This window comes from Triticum urartu, chromosome 5A (assembly GCF_056163025.1).
Source record: "Triticum urartu cultivar PI428250 chromosome 5A, HENAU_Tu73, whole genome shotgun sequence".
Classification (NCBI taxonomy): domain Eukaryota; kingdom Viridiplantae; phylum Streptophyta; class Magnoliopsida; order Poales; family Poaceae; genus Triticum; species Triticum urartu.
The window spans coordinates 635,637,440-635,643,439 of record NC_141877.1 but is presented as its reverse complement, the minus strand read 5'-3'; positions in this window follow the sequence as shown (position 1 = coordinate 635,643,439).

Genomic DNA, 6,000 nt, shown 5'->3' with positions numbered 1-6,000 from the left:
CTATCAAAGCGTTTATTCCAACTCCGAGAGGCTTGCACCAGTCCATAAATGGATCGCTGGAGCTTGCACACTTTGTTAGCTCCCTTTGGATCGACAAAACCTTCCGGCTGCATCATATACAACTCTTCTTGCAGAAATCCATTCAGGAATGCAGTTTTGACATCCATTTGCCAAATTTCATAATCATAAAATGAGGCAATTGCTAACATGATTCGGACAGACTTAAGCATCGCTACGGGTGAGAAGGTCTCATCGTAGTCAATCCCTTGAACTTGCCGAAAACCTTTTGCGACAAGTCGAGCTTTGTAGACAGTAATATTACGGTCAGCGTCAGTCTTCTTCTTGAAGATCCAATTATTCTCAATTGCTTGCCGATCATTGGGCAAGTCAACCAAAGTCCATACTTTGTTCTCATACATGGATCCCATCTCAGATTTCATGGCTTCAAGCCATTTTGCGGAATCTGGGCTCACCATCGCTTCTTCATAGTTCGTAGGTTCATCATGATCTATTAGCATGACTTCCAGAACAGGATTACCGTACCACTCTGGCACGGATCTTACTCTGGTTGATCTACGAGGTTCAGCAGTATCTTATTCTGAAGTTTCATGATCATCATCATTAGCTTCCTCACTAATTGGTGTAGGTGTCACAGAAACTGGTTTCTGTGATGTACTACTTTCCAATAAGGGAGCAGGTACAGTTACCTCGTCAAGTTCTACTTTCCTCCCACTCACTTCTTTTGAGAGAAACTCCTTCTCTAGAAAGTTTTCGAATTTAGCAACAAAAGTCTTGCCTTCGGATCTGTGATAGAAGGTGTATCCAATAGTTTCCTTTGGATATCCTATGAAGACACATTTCTCCGATTTGGGTTCGAGCTTATCAGGTTGAAGTTTTTTCACATAAGCATCGCAGCCCCAAACTTTTAGAAACGACAAATTTGGTTTCTTGCCAAACCACAGTTCATATGGCGTCGTCTCAACGGATTTTGATGGTGCCCTATTTAACGTGAATGCGGCCGTCTCTAGAGCATATCCCCAAAACGATAGCGGTAAATCAGTAAGAGACATCATAGATCGCACCATATCTAGTAAAGTACGATTACGACATTCGGACACACCATTACGCTGTGGTGTTCTGGGTGGCGTGAGTTGCGAAACTATTTCACATTGTTTTAAATGTACACCAAACTCGTAACTCAAATATTCTCCTTCACGATCAGATCGTAGGAATTTTATTTTCTTGTTACGATGATTCTCAACTTCACTCTGAAATTCTTTGAACTTTTCAAATGTTTCAGACTTATGTTTCATTAAGTAGATATACCCATATCTGCTTAAGTCATCTGTGAAGGTGAGAAAATAACGATATCCGCCACGAGCCTCAACATTCATGGGACCACATACATCTGTATGTATGATTTCTAATAAATCTGTTGCTCTCTCCATAGTACCGGAGAACGGTGTTTTTGTCATCTTACCCATAAGGCACGGTTCGCAAGTACCAAGTGATTCATAATCAAGTGGTTCCAAAAGCCCATCAGTATGGAGTTTCTTCATGCGCTTTATACCGATATGACCCAAACGGCAGTGCCACAAATAAGTTGCACTATCATTATCAACTCTGCATCTTTTGGTTTCAACACTATGAATATGTGTGTCACTACTATCGAGATTTAATAAGAACTAGACCATAGTGGCGCGCGTTGCCGCGCCCATCGGTTTTTTCTATAAAATGATAGGAATTTCTATAAATATATTAAGACATGAACCATAAAAGTAAATTTGCATTAAGACCAATAAATATCTCTAGTAATTATTTTTTGTGGGCGATTAAATATCTCAGTAATTAAACATATAAAATTAGTTGATACTGAGCGAAATAGTGCAAAGTCGGTTCGAGCCTTGTGGGTATTTAGTTAGGACTGTCCATGGATAAATGTTCGATTTTTGTTATGCATCCTACCCGCCACCTTGTTAGCCTTTAACTCCAGGTGCATACGGCCTCGCAACATGCTCCAACTTACCATTTGTAAAAAGGCACACCATTATAGTATTTCCCTACTAATTTTTCTTGTATTTAAGCATTTACAGAGCTATAATATATTTGATTAATAGCACAGATTAACACCTCTTGAAGAATCAACAATCCAAACAATATACCAGTTTAGGGGGTATTCCTAAATTATGAACGCAAAATTTTAGGATGATTCTTAGTCTTCACACCATGTATATTCATAGTAACTCACCACAAATACTTCACTCCATATATATTCAGATAACTTTACTCCATATTCAGATAATTCACATGACACAAATTTTGAGTATATGGCACGACATTTGATAAGACAGTTGGTGAGTGCAAGTCTGTTTCATCAACCAATGCTACCTGCAGATTTTCAACCTTACACGAGGTAAAAGATATGGACCAAACATATAATTATTCGCAGTGGGATTCCTTACCCCTAATCAACCATTAGTTGGAAAGCCTATAGAAAAAAACACTGGGGCAGAGAGGAAAGTAATTTGATAAATTTGGAAGAAAAATATAATTCTGTCACTACATAGTTAATGATTTCTGTTGTGAGAATCGTTTTTTGCTTATAGTTTCAGCTATTTGTTCTGCTATAGATAGGAAAGTAGAAAAGGCACCTCAAGTTTCAGATTGTCCCAAACTTATGCAAGTTATGCAACAAGATATCTTCCTGCAAAAAAAAGCAACAAGATATTACACTTTTTGTGTATATATAAAGTCAGGATAAATAATTAAGAAGGAAATATACCTTATAAGGTTTGTTCACAATTACCATCAAGAAGGTCGCCGAGTTTCCTTCTGCTCACATAACACCCTGAAACAATTCTTCTAGAGCCCTATAATTTTTTCCACAGACGTAAACCACCCACAGTTGGTCTCATGGCTGACAGGCTATTGGCAAATAGAGGATCCGAAGAAAACAGTAAGGACTTTTGAGCCATTGAATCCAACACCCTGCAGTAATATAATCAAATCTCGACTGGAATTAGTACGGCAAGATATAGCCTCGTGCATGATATTATACTCCACATCAAGAAAATGGTGAATCAAGGAGAAGTTGATGTATATGCCAAGTAGAGTAGGAAAAATTATAATGCCTTGTTCATCACACTGCCAAAACATTATGAAAAGTAAGAATCTTCCTATCTTTTTAGATCGAACATAATTAAGCTTAGTCTCAATCATTGATCAGAAATTCAGAAGTGATGTGAGATTCTCACCTGACAGAAAAAAGGTTGTCGTGGGACAAATCAAGAAACCTATTATCCCAGTTTTAAATCAATCCAGAAGTAAATAAAGCAACAACGGACTGACCTTGTTTGAGGATGCAACCAGAACCACCGTCCGCTGCACATAGAGAAGGATATCGTAGGCAAAAAGGAGTGTGCCGGCGGCAGACAACAATGTTGGAGCAGATGATGCTAGCTTGCAGCCTTGGAGTGAATCCAAGCTGCAAAGCCAATGGAGGCCGGGAAAGTTGTCGAGCGTCAGGACCAGGAAAGGAATGAGGAATCAGGAATTCAAAATCTAAGTAGAGAAATTACATATAATGAACCAAAGAATATAAATAGGCTTATACGAAGTAAGGGGAACATAGGGAATCAGGCCACTAACTGATGCACCACCATCGAACTTGACCAGGGAACAGACCGGCGACACAATCAAATCATACAGGAAAGGGGGAGCGTCGGGAGACGAAGTATATATACACACCTCCATTAATTGCCATCGGCGAGTGGCGCACATCACCCACGATGAATTCTCCATTGAACTGACAATTGATTGCCTCCTTCAATCCCGGCAAATCCGTTTCACTGGTATGGCTCACGAACAGTCCACCACCGCTTCGCCTGATCGCATCTACCTGCGTAGGAGGCTAGAACCTGCTTGGTCGCATGGTTCGCTGCGTCTGCGTGACAGGCAAGGCCGCGTGATCGCATCGCCAAGCTTGGCTCGCGGTCGCTATGCGGGTCTTCATTCATGTCCACCGTACATCACCATGCCAGGGTTGCGGCCGAGCGAGCGTAATAAGGGTCGTGTAGAGGCCTGTTCTTTTCCTCTTTTTTAGGCAAACTCGCGGCCTGTTCTTTTCCTCTCGCTACGGATAAGGGCCGTGTAGAGGATGGGAAGTTGGCCAAGTAGGCCCAAAATAACATCAGTGGCCCAAAATTGTCACCGGAGTAGCGTCCCAGTACGGACAGCGGCTCACGCGGGATTAAAAGCCAGTCGGACGACCAAAAATGCGTACAAGTGATGATCCAACGGTCTCAAACGCAGATAGCCTGGGATGGCCGGAAAAGTGTTCGGTTATAATGTTTCTAAATAGACCACTCTTTAAGGGTGCATGACCATAAAAGATATTACTCATGTAAATAGAACAATCATTATTCTCTGATTTAAATGAATAACCGTCTCGCATCAAACAAGATCCAGATATAATGTTCATGCTTAACGCTGGCATGAAATAACAATTATTTAGGTCTAATACTAATCCCAAAGGTAGATGTAGAGGTAGCGTGCCGACTGCGATCACATCGACTTTGGAACCATTTCCCACGCGCATCGTCACCTCGTCCTTAGCCAATCTTCGCTTAATCCGTAGTCCCTGTTTCGAGTTGCAAATATTAGCAACAGAACCAGTATCAAATACCCAGGTGCTACTGCGAGCATTAGTAAGGTACACATCAATAACATGTATATCACATATACCTTTGTTCACCTTGCCATCCTTCTTATCCGCCAAATACTTGGGGCAGTTCCGCTTCCAGTGACCAGTCTGCTTGCAGTAGAAGCACTCAGTTTCAGGCTTAGGTCCAGGTTTGGGTTTCTTCTCTTGAATAGCAACTTGCTTGCTGTTCTTTTTAAAGTTCCCCTTCTTCTTCCCTTTGCCCTTTTTCTTGAAACTAGTGGTCTTGTTGACCATCAACACTTGATTCTCCTTCTTGATTTCTACCTCCGCAGCTTTCAGCATTGCGAAGAGCTCGGGAATAGTCTTATTCATCCCTTGCATATTATAGTTCATCACGAAGCTCTTGTAGCTTGGTGGCAGTGATTGGAGAATTCTGTCAATGACGCCATCATCTGGAAGATTAACTCCCAATTGAATCAAGTGATTATTATACCCAGACATTTTGAGTATATGCTCACTGACAGAACTGTTCTCCTCCATCTTGTAGCTATAGAACTTATTGGAGACTTCATATCTCTCAATCCGGGCATTTGCTTAAAATATTAACTTCAACTCCTGGAACATCTCATATGCTCCATGACGTTCAAAACGTCGTTGAAATCCTGATTCTAAGCCGTAAAGCATGGCACACTGAACTATTGAGTAGTCATCAGCTTTGCTCTGCTAGACGTTCATACCATCTGGTGTTGCTCCAGCAGCAGGCCTGGCACCCAGCGGTGCTTCCAGGACGTAATTCTTCTGTGCAGCAATGAGGATAATCCTCAAGTTACGGACCCAGTCCGTGTAATTGCTACCATCATCTTTCAACTTTGCTTTCTCAAGGAACGCATTAAAATTCAACGGAACAACAGCACGGGCCATCTATCTACAATCAAACATAAACAAGCAAGATACTATCAGGTACTAAGTTTCATGATAAATTTAGGTTCAATTAATCATATTACTTAAAGAACTCCCACTTAGATAGACATCCCTCTAATCCTCTAAGTGATTACGTGATCCAAATCAACTAAACCATGTCCGATCATCACGTGAGATGGAGTAGTTTCATTGGTGAACATCACTATGTTGATCATATCTACTATATGATTCACGCTCGACCTTTCAGTCTCCGTGTTCCGAGGCCATATCTGTATATGCTTGGCTCGTCAAGTATAACCTGAGTATTCCGCGTGTGCAACTTTTTTGCACCCGTTGTATTTGAACGTAGAGCCTATCACACCCGATCATCACGTGGTATCTCAGCACGAAGAACTTTCGCAACGGTGCATACTTAG